Source organism: Mastigoproctus giganteus, chromosome 13 (genome assembly GCF_048544385.1).
Source record: "Mastigoproctus giganteus isolate SK-2022 chromosome 13, ASM4854438v1, whole genome shotgun sequence".
NCBI lineage: Eukaryota > Metazoa > Arthropoda > Arachnida > Uropygi > Thelyphonidae > Mastigoproctus > Mastigoproctus giganteus.
The window spans coordinates 116,506,060-116,528,551 of NC_143587.1; the positions used below are offsets into that span (position 1 = coordinate 116,506,060).

Consider the following 22,492-nt stretch of genomic DNA (forward strand, 5'->3'; position numbering starts at 1 on the left):
TGCCACTTTCGCTTGCGACTGCCCTGCTTCAAGTCATCCAACGGCCCGCCATCTCAAAGAATTATCTAAACGACGATGACTTGTCATCTTGCGTACTGGAGATGTGACTGTCCCACTAAGCCAGCCAAGAAATGGAATGAAGTGATGTGGTCACAACCCGTGGTTTTATAGGCATGAATAATTTGCATAATGTGCGGGTCTATGAGGTGGTACATCGGTTTCTATTAGATACTCGGAATTTGCCAGGGTGTCTACGATATCAAATATTCGCCTTCGGCGATACTGTTCACAATAAAATAGTGTGAAAACATTTTTTTTTTCTGTTAATTTTGTCGAAGCAGTGCATAAAAATAAATTTTAGTAAAATTTTATTGCCAATAAGCATCAAAAATATAAGCATATTTCGAAATCGGGACCCATAGCAGAACCCTGGGATACTTGCTAGAATGAAGAAGTGATGTCGAGCAAGTCATGCACAACGTGTGATCAGGTGTACATCGCCATGAAACACGAGTATCGTGTGAAGTTGTTGTAGGCGCATCAGTAACTTAGGCCATACTGTGCCTAAGGTAATACGTCTGTAAACTGCGTGTGTTCTATGGTCGATTTTCCTCTTTGTTAAATGAAAAACCTGCGTTTCCAGGAGGGAAAGAAAACATGCAACCCTTGCCTCACACCAAATGTCTCAATCATGTTATGAAAAAAAAAAAAAAGAAATCTTATAAATATTCCTCGTTTATTGACATATATTCTAACCCTGGTATTTGCAGCCGGTATGAGGAGTACGGTGTTTATACGCTAGTATAAACACCTGCCAATCTGTTCACATATTGGCAGGCCCTCGCTACCAGCGAGGCCCTGCCAATATGTCAACGAACTTTTCAAGCCACCTGATTCCCCCCCCCCCAAAAAAAGAAAATATATATACGTATATCAATAATATTGCAATATTTTGTAAATATTATTAATTTTCGATACATATTATCAATAAAATTATCAAATATTCAAGCAAAAAAAAGAAAAACGATTTTTGGAACAGACAGGAAGGAATTCTTATAATACTAATTAATGCTCTTGAAACTTATTATTGCCTATTTAATTTTCATTGTTTATTATATGTACAATTGTTCATTAATTTCATTTTTCGAGACGTTTTTTTTTTTGTCTCAAACTTGTTGAGATATTTTCTGAACTGTTTACAAGTACAATCTACAAGTATATTTCTAGATTTTATGTGTGTATTACATCTCACGATTAATTCCGCTTTCTGTGTATTAAGAATAAGTCTATTTCTTTGATTTCGCCATGCTTTCTAAATCAAACTAAAGATTCATTCATTCATGGCAATAGAATGTGGAACTGATAAGAATGGATTCTGATAATTCAATCAAATTAACCAATGGTGTGTGAATCAATAATGTATAATGCCCAAGCTGTTTTGCATCCAACCGTCTTATGATCCCATCACAGTACTTAACCAGATTTTTCAGGCAAGACTTCTTCACTAATTCATGTTGTGAACCCTTTAGGAATTCATTCTTTTACAGGTGAATACTATACACCGTATCCTTAATGTTCATTTTGGCATTTTTCTTTTGCAGTACTTTTGTATTGAAATGAATGTATTTTCGAATTCCAGGGTAAACAACATAACACAAAATCATTTCACAGAATATAGTTGTCTCCCAGTGAATAGTGTCTGAGAAGTAACTCAATCTATTATAGTTCTCTCTTGGAATTGAAGTTCTCAGGCTTTCCTTTGAGCACGAATTTCCTTTGAACACTTCCAATTTTGTAACACTGTGACCTCTACCTATTACACTACCATGTCTTTGATACTACCCAAATTCTTAGGGTAAATTACATCATGGACATTTCAGTCATATGTTCCTTTTCTGACATACTGAAATAAATAACAATTATCCAGCCTGTTTCAAAAGGTCGATCCCATTTGGTGCATTGCCGGTCCACGATTTTAAGTTTATGATAGATGAATTAAAGTAGTAATAGTAGCAATGGTAAATGATCCAAGAAAGCAAGCTTACATAACATAATCGAAAAAAAAAAAAACAGTTCACCTATCTTACCCTCCAAGGATTTGTCTAGTTCTCCCTTGAATTTATTCAACCCATCCACTTCCACAACAACAGATGGAAGCGTGTTCCAACAATCAACCACCCGCTGGCTGAAGGCTAACTTCCGCACATTTATTCTACAACCATCCTTCCTCAACTTGAATTTATGCCCCTTCAGCAAGTCATCCGTAATGAGAAAATCATACTTGTCTGCTCATTCAAATTGACTAAACAAACCTTTATGGTACTCTTCTCGGTTGTTTGGTTTGTAAAACACACCCATTATCATCATTCTTTTACTATTAGCATTCTCCACCACACAGACTCAACTTTCATCTGAGGTTTTATCAGATGCTGGAAATGATCTGGTAATCTTCTGGCAATTTTTCATGAAAGTATACCTCCTTACTTTTCTTGGCATTTCCCTATCCTCCCTGCAAACACTGTTTTTATGACAATCAAATAATAAGTGTCCCAGTTTTCCTCGCCTTATCAGAGTTGTTTTACCTGCCCAGAAGCTCAAATTGGTTCAAATTGGTTCAAATTTGTTTACAGCACTCCCAGCATTACTGTACAGGCAAGTTAAATTTTGTACTTAATTACTGTTTACTATCCTGACACATCCCGTATAGATATTTAAGCAAAGTTTTCCCCAGTAATTTGAGCACCTATTTCAATACCCCTTTCCATAAATATGGCAATTCGAGTTTTCACACAAATATTCTTAGTGAGGGCGCAAATGTAATTTTGGTTCACGCCACCAATCTGAATCTTTCCTGTAACCTTCCCTCCCCCTTTTCCAATTAGGTTTTCCCTTGAACCGGAGGCGCCTCTGTAGCCAGGTGGGAAGGAGCAGCAGTGCATAGCACACGCTTCTTGATTAGACCGGGGTTCGAGCCCGTCACCACCAAATACGGAGGATGCGGAAAGGTCAGGGAATGACCACCGCATATCCCGAGGAGCAATATGGCCTTAGTTGCTAATGCTCCTAAAAACCAAATAACAAACAAACATCCCTTGAACTTTCAAGGTCTACGGCATTAGCAAATACCGTTTCATTCCCACTGTTCAAGTTCTTTCTACCAAATGGAACAAGCCGTGTTGAGAAAAATTCTCTCCCCAAGAGCCTTGTAGAGCGCCTGAAATCTTAATTTAATTCAGAGGCTTTCAGCATATAGTCCCTCTAATAGTGGTTATATGGTGGTTAAACTGTGGTTAAACTGTGGTTAAACTGTGGTTACCGCATTATTATTATTATTATTATTATTATTATTATTACGTAAGGAGTACCCCTAAGAAATATTCTTGTGTGTGTTTATGTTCTTTACTACTTCTGCGATGATTCTGCGACACAGGGAGCGTAGATTTAAATTGGAAAAGGATAGACGTAAAACAGATGTACGGAAATTTGCATTCAGTCAAAGAGTAATCAATTTTTTGAAATGAACTTCTACCTAGCGTTGTGGAGGCGAGTAGCCTGAATAAATTTAAGGTAAGGGTTGGACAAATTAATGAAAGGAATAGGCAGATGAAGTTTTATTTATATTTATATAATTTATTATTTTTATTTAATTAATTATTATTTTTTTTATCTGGTGCTGTATAAGGCTTGTTTCTTGAATCATATTGCCAATACTAATACTAATACTAGTCAATGTACATCATATGAAAGAACATTTTAGTTTCGATACTCATGGCACACTCTTTTGCTTCTATAATGTGAATTTATCACATTTTATTTTTATAAAATGTGATAAATTCACATTTTATGAAAATTAGATTGCTTATGTCTACATAGTCAAAGGAGGGAATCTGGAATTCACCCTTTATGAATTATATAGCCACAGTTTATGAGAATGGCCAAAAATTAATAAAGCTTCTTAATATACTCACATATGGATGGCAGTATATTACTGCCATAGTGAGAACTAGCATATAAAGGACCTATAAATGACATACATCATTTCGTATGGATTAATCTGTCCCTGATTGTAGGGTTGCTTTTTGGAAATACAGTAAAGTGAATTAATTCTATCTCTCTCTCTATGCATAAATCTGAAAGCGCTTTCCTTTTCGCCTGTTTTGCAGGCTGCAGGCTACATTCCTGTATAGTTTCTACTCAGACTCTCGAAAACGCTGTACGAACGATCGACTTCTTAGTACTTAACGTATCGTTAGTGAGGGAGCAAACAACTCAGAGATAACGAGCTTTCACTCCCGCCTTTCCAATCTATAACAAAAGGGTCCGTTGATTCCTGCGTGGTTCATGCATCAAAAACATTAAACGCTAGGGAATCGCTTACATACGAACTGTCATTCTTCTTGCTATTAAACGGACGGGTGCCTGTAACGCGGATGCATGGAAGAAGATGATATGGGATGCATATTAAGTCGGATCAAGTGTAAAAAAAGACTGCAGGTGAGGATTTATTAAGTAGCGACTTGCCGCATACATAATTTTAGATTACGTGTTTCTAAGAGCTAGTGACTGCAGGTAAATATAGTTACACATATTTTATGATTGAAAACTAATAAGTAAAAAAAAAAAAAAAAGATACCGAAGAAATGAACACTTCCGTGTATATTAGGAAAGGAATTGCACATAGTTCGATATCTTTTCAAGCCACCTCGTGTCATTTCAAGAGAATTTGAATTATTTCAGTTTTCGTACTAAATTCATTACAATGAGTTTTAAAGAACGTAAGGGCATACACACATCACGTTGATTACTAATTCTCCAGAGTTATATCGTAATCTGATGCGTATTTTGGTCCTCCTATACAGTCCGTTACCAAATATCACAAACTTGGTACAGTATTACATTTTTTAACTTTTTACTTCATTGAACTGATGGTTTTCTGTAGTTAATTCTACTGATGGGTAAATCTTTTAGTTTTATTTTTATTTGCAATCCTTAAACTGGCTTTAGGTGATATTTTCGGGAGCTCTTCGTTATATATTCATGTGAAACTCGGTTTAATTTTTTACCTCGAAAATTCTCACTTAGTTATATATTCGTAGTATATCTCAATCACTTTTTTGATAGTCATCTGTTGCATCTATGTAACAGTGTATTGCAATAATTGCATTAGAACCATTGCTTACTTTTTAATTGTTATTTCTGCTCTTTCTTTTAAATGGTTACATTTGTAAGATTTTATTACTGCACAAACAATTGTAAATTGTAAAAAAAAAAAAAAAAAATACGAGATGCATAGAAAGCATTCCCTTCTGTAGAAAGTCGCGAGACGAAAGCATAGGTGAGGACAGTGGAGTTCCCAGGTTTTCCTAAAAAGGGGGGGGGGGAGAGGTTAAAGCAGTGTTCCTAGCAATCATTAAGCTTTAATCATTGTATTGCAGTAAAAAAATCCAATCTTTATTTATCACGAGGGGGGGGGGGTTATAGCCATATCTTTCTGCGCTGGTAGCACAGTGGTTATAATCACCTAATTCCCCAGACCGGGTGGAAAAAGGCTGGTTCGAATCACGTCGATGGCACAAAGAACTTTTGTGGGCCTGTTTTCACTGCGTGGCTGAGTTAGTCGGTCTCAGGTTCATATAGCAGAGTCGGAAACACGGGTTTTTCATCCAGAAAAACAGGCAAATTGACCAGAAAGCATATGCAATTTTTATAGGCATAATACACATAGATAGCTGAAATCATTCTCGGATAGCCCTCATATGGCAGGTATAGTCGCTCTTAATAATGCTATGTGTACATGGGAGGCTTTGATGATATAATCAGCTGTTCCTTTTTGCCTATTTATTACGGTACTGTACTGTAAATTCTCCGTAAGCAATGCCTCAATAGAGAAGAACGTTTCCTAAAAGAAATTGACAGTCTCGAAAAATAAACCCATAAATGTAATCCTGCCCCCTCAACGGATTCCAAATATTTTTTTTCTTCTTTTTTATGAAGAAGCTGGACAAATTCTTGGATTTTGAAAGTAGGGTAACAATATATATTTGTGAACAAAATACATGTGTAATAAATTGTAAATTTGGTATTGATTTATGTTTTTCTGACACTAAGCATGTGCCTTTAATTCAAGCGTAGGATTTTATACCCACCATATAAATCGACCTTAAAATTTTAGACGATTTTTTAGTTCTCAAAAAATCGACTGGTAGTAGTACGCCGAAACACAGGTAAAATGTTTTTATATACACTGTACTGAATTTTCAACATGTTTGGGAATTAACTGTCCAAGAAAAGATGAATCTCAATCATCTCACAATTTCACGAAAAATGCCATTAGAAAATGAACACTAAAATTTTACATTTGATGAAAATACTTTGCACGATATGTGAAAATACCGTCAATATTTTTTTTTTCGAGCATAAGAATTCGTGAAGAAACTATAATATTGAAGTGATTGTTAATAAAGGCGCAAGTTTTGTCCTTTGTTAGTATTCACCACTAGTTCACCTGGTTTGCCCAAGTATTTCATAATTTTATTCTGAGATAGTTAACCCACTGAACCCAGATCGAGGGTTACAAAACAAACCTGATTGCGACTATAGCATCAGGGATTCGAAGTATGTAGGTGTTGATAGTTAACACTGGCTTTCTGTGTCGAAATATAGTCAAGCATTAAGGTCTGCACTTTTTAGCTATTTATTAGCATTATATATAATATACTATATAATATAATTAATATACTTATATAATATACTTAATGAAAAAGAAGGATATATACTACAACGAAGACAATTAAATATTCAATGCAAGTATCAGATTATGAAATCTTCTTCTACAGATTATGCAGTCTCCTTCTTTGCAATTTTAGGCAAAAATTCCCTCCTTAACTCTAAGCTAAACGCATTCCTCAATTATCTCCCCTTAATTAGCCAATGTTTTGTTCAATACATAGTACTTTACAAAGAGGTGAGTTTTGTAAAGTCTGTAATATTTTATAAAAGTCATCTCTTTTTGACCATTTATTAATTTGTTTTTTCTCTTAAATCACATATGGGGAATTATAAATCACCTGAATCAACCGTCCAGTAATGCAACCCTAATACTCCTTTCGTAATCCTTATCAAGCCTTTTTTGGAACATACGAGCTACCAGTTCAACAATCAATTTTACTTCATTTAACTTTCTAATCTCTCTTTTTCTTACCTTCAACCCTTAGCACCCACTTTACATCATAATCAAAGTGTCTTTACTTAGACCTTCCATTCCGCTTTTATTTAACCTATAATAAACATTCTAACGACACATTAATATTTCATTAACACCTAATTATTATTTTAACTTTCAATCCCCATTAGATCCATCCAAAAATTCTTTAGAGCAGACCAATTTCACTAATTCCTTTTACAATTTTACGCTGGTGTTCAAAGAAAGTACATCACCTAGGAATTTTACATTCCTAACCCTTTTTCGCGATGGTTTGTTGCATCAATGACTAGCATCACAAATAGAAATATAAACAAAAGATATTTATTAATAGTTAAGGCAAAGCTAAGTAATATTTGACAGGTGCTCTGCAACCTGTCAAGCATTTGCAACCTTTATACAACAGTTTTGGTAAACACGACAATTATGGCTGAAATGTTATCAGACGCTCTCAGTTTGCTTCAGTTTATCATTTTAAATGGAAAACAAAATGAAAAGTTCACCAGGTGCAAACTAATATTTAGTTGAACCGCCTCTGCTCCTGATGACAGCAGTACACCGTCGAGGCATTGATAAGATCAATTTCTGAAGATAATCAACTGATAGTTCGTGGTTCCAAACACGAATTATGCCTTCCTGAAGTTCACGAAGGGTCTTTAGTTTCTTTCTGGCAACTGCAGATTCCACACGATGCCAACAGTTCTCTATAGGATTCAGGTCCGTGGCCAGCTAAGAGTTGTAATGGACCGTTTTTCCAACCATTTTTTCACTTGTAACAAATGTTAGCAGACATTACTGTCGAAGTTAACAGTCGAACCTCTAATGCAGAAATGAAGCTAAATTAACTACAGAAGTGCCAACTTACACTTTTCGCCCGATGACAAGGAACAGAATCGTCGTGAAAGATGCAGTTACTTGGCAGGTTGAAATGGTCTCTAATGGTTGGCAGCAATTTGCCTTTCAATATAGCCAGGTATCCATTGGCATTTATGGAACCTTTTATAAACTGCAGGTGACCTACTCCGCGATACGAAATGCACCCCCATATCATTTGGCTGGTGGGGAATTTTACTGAAGATGCCGTACAGTCTGAATGGTATGCTTCGCCACGTCTACGGCGAATCGTTTGTCTCCCATCAGAGCCATGCAGGTTGAATTTCTTCTCATCCGAGAAAATAACTGCCTTCCACGGTTCGGGGGTCCATTTGACGTGCTCCTTACACCAAATTAATCAGGCCTTTTTCATTTTTTGTGTGAGGAAGGGCTTCTCCTTAGGACGACGGGCTACAAGTCCATTTTTGAAGAGGCGTCTTCTGACTGTTACTGCACTTGCTACCACTCCTGTGTGTTCTTCCCATTCTCTTTTCAGCTCAGATGAAGAAGCTTTACTGTTTTTAAGGCATAAGCGCTTCAAAACGCGGTCCTGTTTTGGCGTAGAGACTCGTTTGCGTCCGGTTCCTTTTTTCCTCTCAGCAGAACCAGTATTCTTGAGTTTGGAAAGAAATCTACTCACTGTTGACTGATTACAAGATACTCTATAAGCAAAGCCGACCGGGCTAGCCGAGTGGGTAAAGTACCTGCCCGGCAACCCAAAGGTCGCGGGTTCGATTCCCGCCTCGGGCTTGGATCAAAGTACTGCAAAAACCTTGGGAGGTGCAATATGGCCACAGAAGCCGATGCGCCAACAACTACCAAAAAAAAAAAAAAAAAAAAACTATAAGCAATATGACGGGAAGAACATCCTTTCTCACATAAAGCAACAATAGCACTCTTTCTTCTTGATGCCAACTGCACGTAACTCGCCATCTTGACACAAGCAAGGAATGACTGCAACTCTTGCAGAGCGTGCTTATATAGCTTGAAAGTAACAGCTGATGCAATATTACGTCATCGCCTACTCGTGTCAATCCTATCTGATACAATCTGTAAGAAATATTGCATATACTTACGTTATTCAGATGATAATTACAATTTTAAGGGATGATGCACTATTTCTGAACACCAGTGTATAACTTTTTTAAAACGCAAATCTAATTGAAACCCATATAAACAGTAAGAAACTGTACTGGTATTTACTACAATTAGCGAAAACTAAGATTTCATTAAAATGATTCGAAAGGAAAGAGAACTAGATGATAATACTGTAAAAATAGGAGCCGTATTATAATAATATATTTAGCGAGAAAAAAACGGATAACATAGGTTTTCAGGTAAAAACTCTTTAATAAAGCACAGGTTAAAATAAGATAAAAATAAAGTAAACAACACCTTAGATGCAGACCTTAGGTTTATCTTATTTTAAACTGTGCTTTATTAAAGAGTTTTTACCTAAAAACTTTATCCGTTTTTTTCGTTTTTTCTCAGCAAGCTAAATATATAATTATAATGAATAATCCTGAGAACAGAAACCTATTTCACTTTGGAGCAGTATAGCATTAAGGGCAAGTTGCTACAATGGATAAAAAGGTGGTTGGGTGGGGGAAGACAGAGTGTGGTAATCAACGGATGCTGCTCTTCGTGGACTAATGTTATTAGCGGAGTCCTCCAGGGTTTGGTGTTGAGCCCACTGTTGTTTTGTATATTTATCAATGATATTGACAAATGTACAAAATGATGCTCAAAAGCTTGCTTTCTTGCATCTCATGCCTGTACTACTACTATAACATACATGCTACACTGCTTGACAAAATTAACAGAACACGTAGAAAAAGTGGTGTAACACGTGCAACTTGTGATGGAGCCGGACAAAATTTGGTATGGTGGTGTACCATAGAACAACGATGAAATGAAGAGACAGCAAGAAACTTCGGACAGGTATAAGGGAGAGACATTTATAAGGATTGTATAAAAATTACCAAAAAGGTTACATTACAGAAATCGATACAAGATGTTCGAAAATACGGTCACATGACATCTGTACGGCATCATCATCATCATCATCATCATCATCAGCCATTTTCAATCCACTGCAGGATGAAGGCCTCTCCAGCAACTTTCCAGTTCCTTCTGTTTTGAGCACTGGCCATCCATTTACTACCCACAAACTCATGAATTTCATCTATCCATCTCCGCCTTTGTCTTCCAGGTTTTCTTCTAGCTCCTCTTGGATACCATTCTGTTATTTTCTTAGTCCATCTGTCATCATGTCTTCGAGCTATGTGTCCTGCCCAGGACCATTTTAGTTCTTTAGTTTTGATAAGAATGTCCTTTACTTGAGTTTGTTGCCTAATCCATGTGTTTCTCTTCTTATCTAACAGTCTGATTCCCAATATGATTCGTTCCATTCTTCGCTATGTAGTTCTCAGCTTCTCTTCCATTCTTTTCGTGAGTGCCCAAGTTTCACTTCCATAAGTCATGGTGGGGAGTATACATTGGTTCATTATTTTACGTTTCAGACAAACTGGGATATTGCTCTTCAGTATGTGACTATATTTCCTGAATGCTATCCATCCAAAATTTATTCTTCCCTTGCCTTCCAGCCATTTATCATTATTACAGCTAATAACTTGTCCCAGATAAGTATATGACTCCACCTTTTCAATTACTGCTCCTTCTATCTTTATTTCCCTTTCTGTGGCATACTTGTTCATCATTACTTTTGTTTTAGCAATATTCATCTTTAGTCCAAAATCCTTACTAACTGTGCATAACTGATTAAGATTTTCCTCTAATTCGTTGGGATCGTGGCTAATGACCACAATGTCATCTGCAAATCGTAAATGGTTTAGGTACTCTCTGTTCACATTGACTCCTTTCTGCGACCAGTCTAATCTTCTGAAAGCTTCCTCAAGGGCAGCAGTAAACAGCTTCGGAGATATTGTGTCTCCTTGTCGAACTCCTTTCTCAATTTTAAATTTCCTACTGTCTTTGTCTAGTCTAATAAAGGAGGTAGCACTCTCATATATTTTCTTCAAAATCATAATATATGGGGTATCAATGCCTTGTCTTTCCAGTGCCCGAAACATTGCCTTATGCTGTATGGAGTCAAATGCCTTTTCATAATCCACAAATGCCAGGCATAATGGTGTTTTATATTCATTTGCTTTCTCCATTAGCTGTGATATTACATGAAGGTGATCCCTAGTTGAGAATCCTGTCCTAAAGCCAGCTTGCTCTTTCGGTTGATTCTCATCAAGTATTCTGTCTAATCTGTTAGTAATGACCCTTGTTAACAACTTGTAGATGTGGGATAGCAAGCTAATTGGTCTATAATTTCCAATTTCTGATTTATCTCCTTTCTTATGCAGCAAAACTATGATTGCATTATTCCACTGCTTAGGTGTCACACCTTTTCTAATGCACTTTGTGAAGAGCCTAGCCAGTTTTTGTGTTATGTCTCTTCCTCCCAATTTTAACAACTCTACAGTAACTTCATCTTCCCCCGGGGCTTTCTGATTCTTCATTTTCTTCAATGCATGTTCTACCTCATCAGGAAGAATATTGGGTATGTCGTATGTGTTGTTACTTTGCAATCCATCTTCCCCCACTGCTGGCATCATTCCCCTGCTCCTTGTATAATTCTCTATAGTAGTCTTCTGCTATTTGAGTTATGCCTTCTCTGCTGTTTATAAGTACACCATCGCTATTCTTCAGTTTCAGTATCATTTGTCTTTCTGTATTACTGCTCATGGCTGCTGATTTAATTCCTTTGTTTTCCCTTAATGCTTGTTCTACTTTTCTTGCGTTAAATCTTCTTATGTCCTCTCTGAGTCTCTTTCTAATGGCTTTGCATAACTCAGTATACTCAATTTTCTCCCTGTCAGTGTTTTTCTTGCTTTTCATTTGTCGTCTTCGTTTCATAATGACAAGTGTTTCTTGACTAATTTTTTCTTCTTTGGATTTCTTTTTCCCTATAGGTTTCTTGGGCTTTATCACTTTCAAAAAGTTGTAATATTCCTAGTCGATATCTTGGTCCTCAGCAGTCTGCAGAAGCTCATACTTGTTCTTAAGTTCCAGTACATACTGCTTTTTCTCCTCTTCTGTTATCTCAAAGATCTTTGTATTATTTACTCGGGTCAGTTTTTTCCTTTCCTTTCCTACATCTATACCAAGTGTACATCTTACCATTCTGTGATCACTTCCAACATTTACCTTATTCAGGACAGTAACATCATTCACAATATATCTTCTGTTAGTGAGGATGAAGTCGATTTCATTAGTAGTTAATCCATTTGGACTCTTCCATGTCCACTTTCTGTTCACCCTTTTCTTGAAAAAAGTGTTCATTACTGACAATCCTTGAGATTCTGCAAATTCCACAAGTCTTTCACCTCTTTCATTTCTTTCACCAATTCCAAAATTTGCTATTGTTCCCCTTTCTGCGCTGTTTTGTCTTTTTCCAACCTTAGCATTGAAGCCTCCCATAATAATAGTGTGGTGGGTTTTCTGCTCATCTAGAAGACTCTCCATTTCTGTATACATTTCTTCAACCTCTTCATCATCATGGCTCGATGTTGGTGCATAAATCATTATAATCTTTAGCTTGTATCTCTTAGAAATCTTGAGTATTAGTCTTGACACTCTTGGCGATGTACTTTTGAATTCCAAAATGTTGTTTTTAAAATCTTTATGGACCAGAAACCCAACTCCACCTTCACTTCTTTCACTGTTTCCATTGGTGTACAGCAGATTTCCACTTGGTAAACTTATAAGTGATTCATTTCTTCTTCTTGTTTCAGCCAAACCGATGATATTCCAATTCACATTTTCCAATTCCTTTTCCAGCTCTAATATCCTGTCTTCACCGATGAGTGTTCTTACGTTATAACAGGCCAAGTTCATTTTCCGTGCATGGCAGCCTGGTCGTACCCAGAGATTCTTAGCACCCTCTGCTTCCACTCTGATCCTCTCGATGCCGTAAGAGGGAGAGTGAAAGCTGCTGGGGACTGAGGGCCATTTGTATTGTTGTGCTCTCATTGCTGGAGGGTTTGGTCTTTTCCTCTTCACGCTGACCAGGCGTCTTGAAGAGAACCACTCTACACGTTCGTTGCCACCTAAGTGACGTAACAGGGCTTACCATCGAGAAGGTGTGCATGAGTGGATGTTAGGGAGGCAGGTCAACCGGACTTCTCCTAAATCTTCTGTAATAGAGAGATATTGGATCCATCAGTGTTTTAGGCTGAGTGTCTGATAACACACAGGATACCTGTTCCCCTTTAAGCCCCTTAAAGGGGAACAGGCATATGATCCTCGGCATATGATCCTCGCCAACAGCTAAACAGGCCTGACAGCAGTGAACTCTGCTCGATGCAATAGTGTCTATAAAATTCTGTGGCAGCAAATCCCATTCTTCCATCGGTGCAGAGCTTAGCTCACCAAGCAGCCGAGGAGTTGGCTGTTCACATGCGATGAGACGCGCAAGGGCATCCTGCAATATTTGATCGGATTTAAGTCTGTGATCGAGCCGGCCACGGCAATTGTTGGATATCTTTAGTTTCAAGATATTCCTCTACCACTTGAGCTCTATGTGCAGTGGCGTTGTCGTGCATGAAAAGAAAAATCTGGGCCAACCGCACCTCTAAAAATCGCACATAGGGTCTGTTCGTAGTACCACGGCACCAGAGAAACCTCTGGTGCCGTTTGACACTAAACACACTCTACGCAGTTACGCTATCCCTCTCAAAAACATGAAGAGGAGTGCGGCCGTTGATCATTATTCAGTTGCACACGAAAACCCCTCCCCCCACTGTAAGAGTCCCTTTCTCTGATGTTGGAGGAATGGTAATGCATTCCACATTGTCTCTAGATGAAATAATGCCTACAATCTGTTTTCAGGCTAAGATGGGACTCATCAGAGACCAGAACTATACCCATTTGTCAGGGCTTCAAGTCACATTTTTATGGCACGGTTTCTACGAATTGGGGTAGTTTGGGCTAATAACATACGAATCACTGTCTTTCTTGCATTGTATAAGAATAATCATAAAGGTTACATTACAGAACTCGATACAAGATGCTCTCCCTATGAAAAGGTGTCAGCCTGATGGATTCAGAAATGTTTGACAGCAGATCAAAAACTTGAATTGAGCCTTTCTTAATACAGTCCTATTGGAAATGTTTTCACCTGTGGCCGCAACAACCTCAAAAGACAGTTATTGACAGAACACCGTAGTGTTCTGTCTTGCTGTTAGAGCCAGACAGCGGTCTGTGCTGGTTGGCGTAGCCCTCCGAGACCTTGGCTAGCTCTTCTTGTATTGATTTCTGTCTCCTGAAACTGCTTCCATAATGCCAAGACGTTACTGTGTGACACTTTAGACCAACGTGCCGCGTGCGACTACCCGGCTTCAAGTCGTCCAACGGCCTGCCATTTCAAAGAATCATCTAAACGACGATGACTTGCCATCCTGAGTACTAGAGATGTGGCTGTCCCAGTGAGCAAGCCAAAAAACAGGAATGAAGTGATATGGTATCAAACCGGTGTTTTTATAAGCATGAATAATTTTCATAATTTTCGATTCTGTAAGGTGGTAGATCGATTTCTATTGGATACTTGGAATTTGAGCGCCTGGATGCCTATTATGTCAAAGTTTCGTCTTCAGCGACATTGTTCACATTAAAATATTAATGAAAAACATCTTGTTCTGTTAATTTTGTCGGTGTATAACAGATATTCAGGATTTTTTATGGGAATTACTCATTATCCCTTTTTTATAAAGAATAAATGTGTCCCTAAAGAATTCATTTATTTCTCCGTAATACAATTTTTATCGCTTTCATTTTGGATCTAGGTTTTTTTTTTTTTTTTTTTTTTTTTGTGACATTTATTTAGGAATTAAAATTTGCTGATTCTGCGTACAATACTTAGCGAATTCTGTCTTTCTCAAGGATTTTGAATCGAGGGATGACATGTAAATATAATGGAATGAACTTACTTAAAAAATGTCTGGCTGGCATTCATTTCCCCACCAATGGTGACGTCATTGCTAAATGAATGCATTCCTGGAGGCTCAAGAGAAAACTTTAGCAGCTGGAATCAATATTTCAGCATTGCAAAGTTGATTCCAGCGTTGCAGCAGACAAGGCTAAAGTGTATTTACTCCAAAAGGGACTATGTTAAAAAGTAGTATGTCAGCGTACTCCTCAAATAAACACACCATACTCAAACCATAAACTTTTCAAACGCCACTCGTACAACTCCAAAACAAAATTTCAAACATTAGAGCTAGTGCATAAAATAAATTTCATTCCTAGCTGTCCTCATATGGAGCTAGGGGACAGGAGTAACTCTGCTTTTTTCCACCTTGACTAAGTTGAATTCGATGCTTTGACTTTCTTTGGTGTGCGTGAGTCACAAGATTTTGTGCCAACCAACGGAACACCGCTGAAAATATGCTCCTGACAGAGCTCATTCATATGCTTAGGTTGAAGCCTGGCCCCTAGAGATACGCACTTTGTATCCTCAAGCCACAGAATCTCTTAAAGGCACAGATCTGTCAAGACAACGGATAGTCCAATTTAGGAAAAATGGAAAAGAAAATCAATTGCTCCTAAAATGGCAAAGATATGGTGTAGTAACTTCACCTCTGTCAACAAGCACACTGAGCTCTCTTAGCGCAACTAATCGGCTCGCAAAAATCTATTGCAACGCTTCCCAAACTTCAGAGATTTATGGACCCCTTCAAAAATCAAAACAAGTTTGCGGATCCTCCTCCTTCAAAAAAAGAAAACCCACTATGAACAATGAGTTTTCTGAAAAGAAAATACAAAGTTTATTGAGTGAAACAACTCAACTTTATTCTTATTTTTAAACAAATACATAATAATAACTTTATTTATCATAAATTTGCTATACATAGAACGTATAATTTGAAATATGTATGCAATTATATACACTAATCGTATCGAAAACAAGTAATGTTCTATGACGAAGTTCGTTGTGATTCTGTCAGTATATTTTTTAGGAAAGTAAACACATATTACTTGATACCTTCTGAACGTTTCGCGGACCCCCCCCCCCCCTAGAACTTGTCTAAGGACCCCCAGGGGTTCGCGGACCACAGTTTGGGAAATGCTGACCTATTGCATAATGTAACTACAGTCTGCGCGGATAGCATAGTGGTATGATCACCGTTACCGGGTGGAAAAGGCCCGGGTTCGAATCCCGTCAATGACGCGAGGAACTTTAATGGGCTTTTTTTCACTCCCTGGCTGAGTTAGTTGGTCTCGGGCGTAGGTAGCAAGGTTTTTGCCCAGAAACTTGGGTTTTTCGTCCAGCAAACAAACAAATCGACCATAGAATACACGCAATTAACAGACATAAGACACAGCACGGCAGATGAATTTAATTATTCGGGTGGCCTAAATATAGTTTTTTTTTTTTTTTTTTTTAGTAATGGAAAACACTTCGTGTCAATACTGGGAGTCATTAGCACAACTGAGAATGAGAAATTCAAATGTCGAAAATGAGATTGGAAAACATTTTGTCTGCTTCACCTAGTGCATAGTCACAAAGAGCATTAGTTTTCTAGCACTCCGCTCCTTCGAGAGCAGTCCGAGAAATTTTTCAAATAATTATGAAACACAAATTTTTTGGCTTTATACAGTTGTTTATTTGTCATGGATCCATAATTTCAGCCAAAATGTAAACTCAGTAGTAAATATTCTAAACGATAAATTAATTATACAATACTGCACTTCTCAATATACTGTACATTATAATTATTCTATGCGTTTTCTTAAATTAATAATAAATTATAATCAAGAAAACTGAATCCAATGAGAAAATACAGATTCGTGACATAATTATTTTAACTACGACTAATATAATAATACACTATTAAATTTTATTAATTTATTTCTGTATGTGTAGACCCTAATCTACCGCTTGAGGGCGAATGTTGATTACTGTTAATCACAGAGTAGTAAGATATGCTGTTAGTAATAATAACGAAGTTATTTGTTTTAAGTTAAGTACTTGCTGTCAATTAAATCAAAAATAATGTTAACCATATTTTGTAAATGCATGAGTGTTACCGTAAATAAACCTTTAATATGCGATATAAAACTTGATTTATTTAGTGTAAAAGTAAGATGTTAGATAGCAATTCTACATTCCGTCAATAAAATGGTTGAAAGGTAAGTGTTTTCAAGTATTAATTGAAAATAATATATAAAATAACAGTAAATATGTAATATAAGTGATATCAATAGAAATAAAAGTTAATTTTAAAAACCGAGGTTATTAGAGACTTGCTGAATCACTATTCATAATGAGAGCGATTGGATAATTTTTTTTCAGGCATGGGTGACAAAAGGAAAACTTTGAAAAATGACAAATCACCACATTTCTCATTCAGCACAAGAGAAGTTCAGCACATTTTGAGGAACTTTAAAGAACTTCTAAAGCTAACTTTAAAGTTGCTGTTTTGTAATTTATATAAATATACATGTAAATTAAAAATTATATATTAATATAATGCAATGCATTATGGAATCGAAGATGTCATGCTTGCATTCATTGCTACAAATCTTAATTGTAAAGCTAATGATATTTCAAGTAACAAGTATACAAATTTACTATTTCTATAAACATAATTTACTGTAGAAACATAAATAATCCGTAGCCAAACTAATGAGAATCGTGTTTATTCTCAATAAAAGTTGCTTATCTGCACAGGGATGATGATTCCGTTGATCTTTGATATGTTCCTAACGTTGAAACTGGTAAGTTAGAAAATAAATCCAATACTGTATATATTATTTTGGATATAAATCATTTATGGATCATTTTTAATGCATTCACGTTTTTAGAGTTATGACACAAAATTTCATCATTAGAATGCCTGCTTCGAGTTAGTTTCGCCTGATATATAGGGACCGAGCTAGCCGACCGACTCGAGGCCGAAGCCGAATTAGCCAGTCGGATCGAGACGTCAGTCGGCCCTTAGAACAACCATGTGACCGAAGTTACTAGGACATAACATTCTAATATTATTATTTTTAAAATCAATCTGAACTACCTCTCCCCTAAACGGAAGATCTTATTTACAGGTATCTTGTATATAGGAGTAACATGTAACGAAGGAAGACAAAGGCATTTCACTTTACGTGTTGATTTAATTGTCATGGATTCATATTTTATTGCCAGCGAGTTACACGGTAATTTAGGCATGTCCGACAGAGATTATGTAGAAACACTGGAAACATATCAAGGATAACTGCATGAAAATTAAAATTATATTACAAAATCAGAGGGCGAAATTTTAATTACCAAATCAGACGAAGAAAATTTTATTACTAAACTGACGAAGAAAATTATATTACTGAATCGGACGAAGAAAATTATATTACTGCATCAAAGGTTTTCACTGACGAAGTAAACCAGGAATTTTAGAATTTACAAAACGTCTGATTTAGTAATATAATTTTAATTTTAATGCAGCTGTACTTCTTGTATAGTAGTTGTGAATGTTATCTATCCTTGGGGTTGCAGGTTGTGGGATTTCCTGATGGACTGTTTTACTTCTTCCACCTCAATCTCCCATTCTGCCATCTATTTTATTCATGGGGCACAGCCCATTATAGCTAACTCTGCTGCTCCACAGGTTGTTCCAGAAATCCTCGACTGCATTTCTGGTCTTGGAGTCTGTTGCTCTCCTTCTCTTATCTACAACTAATCTACAACTAAATCCGAAGGCAAGCTCAATCAATCGGACTGTGACATTACCTGATTTAGACTTTGAAACCACAGGATCTGACTGTCCCTTACACTGGAAACAAGGCACGGATTGATATCTAAAACCAGTATGAGTTAAGAAGCGACAATTTGGATTATGACACCAATCGATTTGGACTTTGGAAACATCAAGACCTGGGCAACTCCCTTCAAGGGAAATCCTCAGCTCACCATGGCTCATCAATGGTCTCTACACTGGGTTCTCTTACCCAGCGTACGTTTATCCCTAATCCCTGGACCACACTCGCCTGAGGGATTCATTTCCATTGTTTCTTTGAGGATGCCTCTATCTACATCCCCAAGACTTCTGAGCCTTGACATTTAATATCCATCGTTGAGCCTTATCCATCATCTAGTTGAGCCTTATTTTTATTAATAATAATAATAATTATTATTATTATATGCATTTATTTTTTTTATTATTATTTATTTTTATTTTATGTATTTTATTTTTTATTATTATCTTTTAAATTTTATTTATTATTATTTTATTATTATTATTTTTTTTTTGTCTCCGCCAGGGTCGCCTAAGCTTCCTGGACTGAGACAAGCCAGAGAATAATGGGCTGCCTGTGCAACTGGTGTGCGGGCAACACTAGGTGCCCTGTGGCCAAATGCCAGGACATAACAACAGAACCCAATATAATACTACACGTTCAACACACTTTGCTGGCATTTATAGTAGTACTGTATTTCTTCGCAGCGCACGTACGGTGCAGATGTGGGAAACCAAAGGTGGTGCCTGACCCTAACGCTTTGCACACTATGTTCCTGTAGAAGGCGCTCTGGTTTTCATAAAATATCGGATTGTCTTATTTTCCCCTGAGCACTCTCCATGTATCGGCAAAGTCTATTGCTGAGTGCAAGGATATTCTGCTTGAGGGTGGTCTTCGATCCTCTAATTATAGTTCTCAAGGATGTTGTTGTCTTTCTTGAAATCCCACAACGGGTGGAAAAGGCCCGGGTTCGAATGCAGTCGATGACGCGAGGAACTTTAATGGGCTTGTTTCACTCCGTGGCTGAGTTAGTCGGTCTCAGGCGTAGATAGCGAGGTTTTTTTCCTCCAGAAACTGGGGTTATTTTCTTCCAGCAAAACAGGCAAATCGACCAAAGAACACATGGAATTTACAGACACAGTACACATGGGTATACGTAAGCAATTACCGGGTGACCCTAATATAATAGTTTGGTTTGGTTTGTCATTCCTGTATGTTTTTTCATTATTTCCCAACGGTGGTTCCACAAAAGTTTTTTCCAAAGAAGATTCCACATGACGAAACGCTTGCAAATGAATGCACTCCGCATAAATTTACCGAGTGGTTTGCACAGGCCATAAATAATGTTTTGGAATTAATTATCTTGATTTTAGATTGGACCCGACCATGAGTTCCTGCCATGGTTGCCGCATTATCGTGGCCTTTACCACTGCACAGATTTATACCCTTTTCTAAATTATTCAAATTTTCTTTTGTGAGTTCGGCAGCGGTTTTTCCAAGGATGGTTATAGCCTTAGTTGCTAATGCTCCAATAAAACGCTCCAAGGATGGGGAAGAAGCCTGAAAATGACTCCTTCACTTCAACCTTGTGGATTTATTGGATGATTGTTTTCTGCAGCAGCATGTTCGAGAGGCAACCAGAGAAAGTAATACTCTTGATCTGGTTATCAGCAGTGATCATTCACGTATTAGGAATTTGCAGATAAAAGAACCACTAGGTGGCAGTGATCACAGTGTACTGACGTGGGATTTACTTAAAGATTTAATTACCATCAGGAGTAAAGGAAAGGGTTTTTGCTTCCGTAAAGGCGAGTACAGTGGTCTCCGACAGTTTTTAAATTCTGTACAGTGGAATCAACTGATGATGTTACCAACAGTAAATTCTAAGTGGGAAGCATTCAAGGAATTAATCATGGATGCTACTAAAAGTTTCATGCCTATTAAGAAATATTGTTCAAGGTTTAGGCCTAAATGGTTGTCAAATGAACTAATGAGACTCGTAACAGATAAGAAAAATGCATGGGATGCATACAAATTAACACGTGACACAGAAGCCTATGATAGCTACAAGTTTATCTGTAACCAAGTTACAAAGGAGGTTAGGCAGGCGAAGGCAGATTACGAGAAATCCTTGGCAAAAGATGCTAAGAAAAGCAGCAAGGATTTCTTTACTTATATAAACTCTAAAAGGAAGGGGAAGAATCTGATTGGTCCACTTGACATCGATGGTTCCACTGTTGATAATCCTGCTCAGATAGCAAACAAACTGAATGAGTATTTTGCATCTACATTCACACGTGAGGAATTATTAAGGTTTGAAAATGGCAGAAGGTTATCAAATTGTAGCAGGATACTTAATGATTTTGTAATAACTGAGAGCAAAGTGGAAGAGAAACTGTTGAAGTTAAACGTAAGAAAAGCACCTGGGGTGGATGGGATCTATCCAGTTATATTAAAGGAGGCGGCAAAGCAACTAAGCAAACCCTTAGCCATAATTATGAGAGCATCCGTGGACTCAGGGGAGGTTCCCACGGACTGGAGATGTGCAAATGTATCCCCAATTCACAAAGGGGGATCGAAGGGTGACACGTGTAATTACAGACCAGTTAGTTTAACTTCTGTTCCGGGTAAAATAATGGAGTCGCTGGTTAAAGATGCATTGCAGGATCATCTAGACAAGACTGCAGCAATAATTCAGACACAGCAAGGGTTTTTTAAGGGAAAGTCTTGTCTGACAAATTTGATACATTACAAAGGAACTGGATACAAAAATTAATTTTGATATCATATATTTGGATTTCAGGAAAGCTTTTGACACTGTTGCGCATGGAAGACTATTGTACAAATTGGAGCAGAATGGTATTAAGGGGGTAAGTTGCTACAATGGATAAAAGGATGGTTAAGTGGGAGAAGACAGAGAGTGGTAATCAATGGGTGCTGCTCTTCGTGGACTAATGTTATTAGTGGAGTCCCACAGGGTTCTGTGTTGGGTCCACTGTTGTTTTGTATATTTATCAATGATATTGAAGAAGGTATATCAAGCTTAGTGTCGAAGTTTGCAGATGATACAAAGGTTGGCAGGGTTGTTAATGACAGTAATGGCAGTGTGCTACTGCAACAGGATCTAGATAATTTGGGCAGATGGACTAAGAAGTGGCAACTGAAGTTTAACCTTGACAAATGCAAAGTACTGCATATGGGTAGAAGTAACCCCAGAGAAACGTACCAACTGTGTGTGGTACTACACTTAAGATGGTAGAAAATGAAAAAGACCTGGGAGTAATTGTGCAGGCAGATATGTAGTTTTCTGAGCAATGCAGACAGGCTGCCAGGGCAGGTCATGGGGTTTTGTCAATGATATATAGGAATTTTGCTAGCAGGGAAAAGGAGGTGATTATCCCTCTGTATAAGGCAATGGTCAGGCCACTCCTTGAGTACTGCGTACAGGTCTGGAGGCCTCATTTTAGGAAGGATGTAGATTTACTTGAGCGTGTACAGAGAAGGGCAACAAGATTGGTGAGGGGAATGAAGGGATCCTCTTATCAAGAGAGGCTTAAGTTCTGCAAATTGCAGTGGCTGGAGACTAGGCACCTGCGCGGTGATCTGATTGAGGTGTATAAG

General features: G+C 37.5%; 1 protein-coding gene across 1 annotated transcript in view; it reads left to right on the forward strand.

The window, feature by feature from the left end:
• Positions 1 to 4,383: 4,383 nt before the first annotated feature.
• The window catches only part of LOC150076383 (diacylglycerol lipase-beta-like), a 281,587-nt gene continuing 263,478 nt past the window's right edge, over positions 4,384 to 22,492 (forward strand). The window contains exon 1 of the mRNA XM_090387345.1: positions 4,384 to 4,494. The gene's annotated coding sequence lies outside the window, so the exon portion shown is untranslated. The remainder of the gene's footprint in view (positions 4,495 to 22,492) is intronic.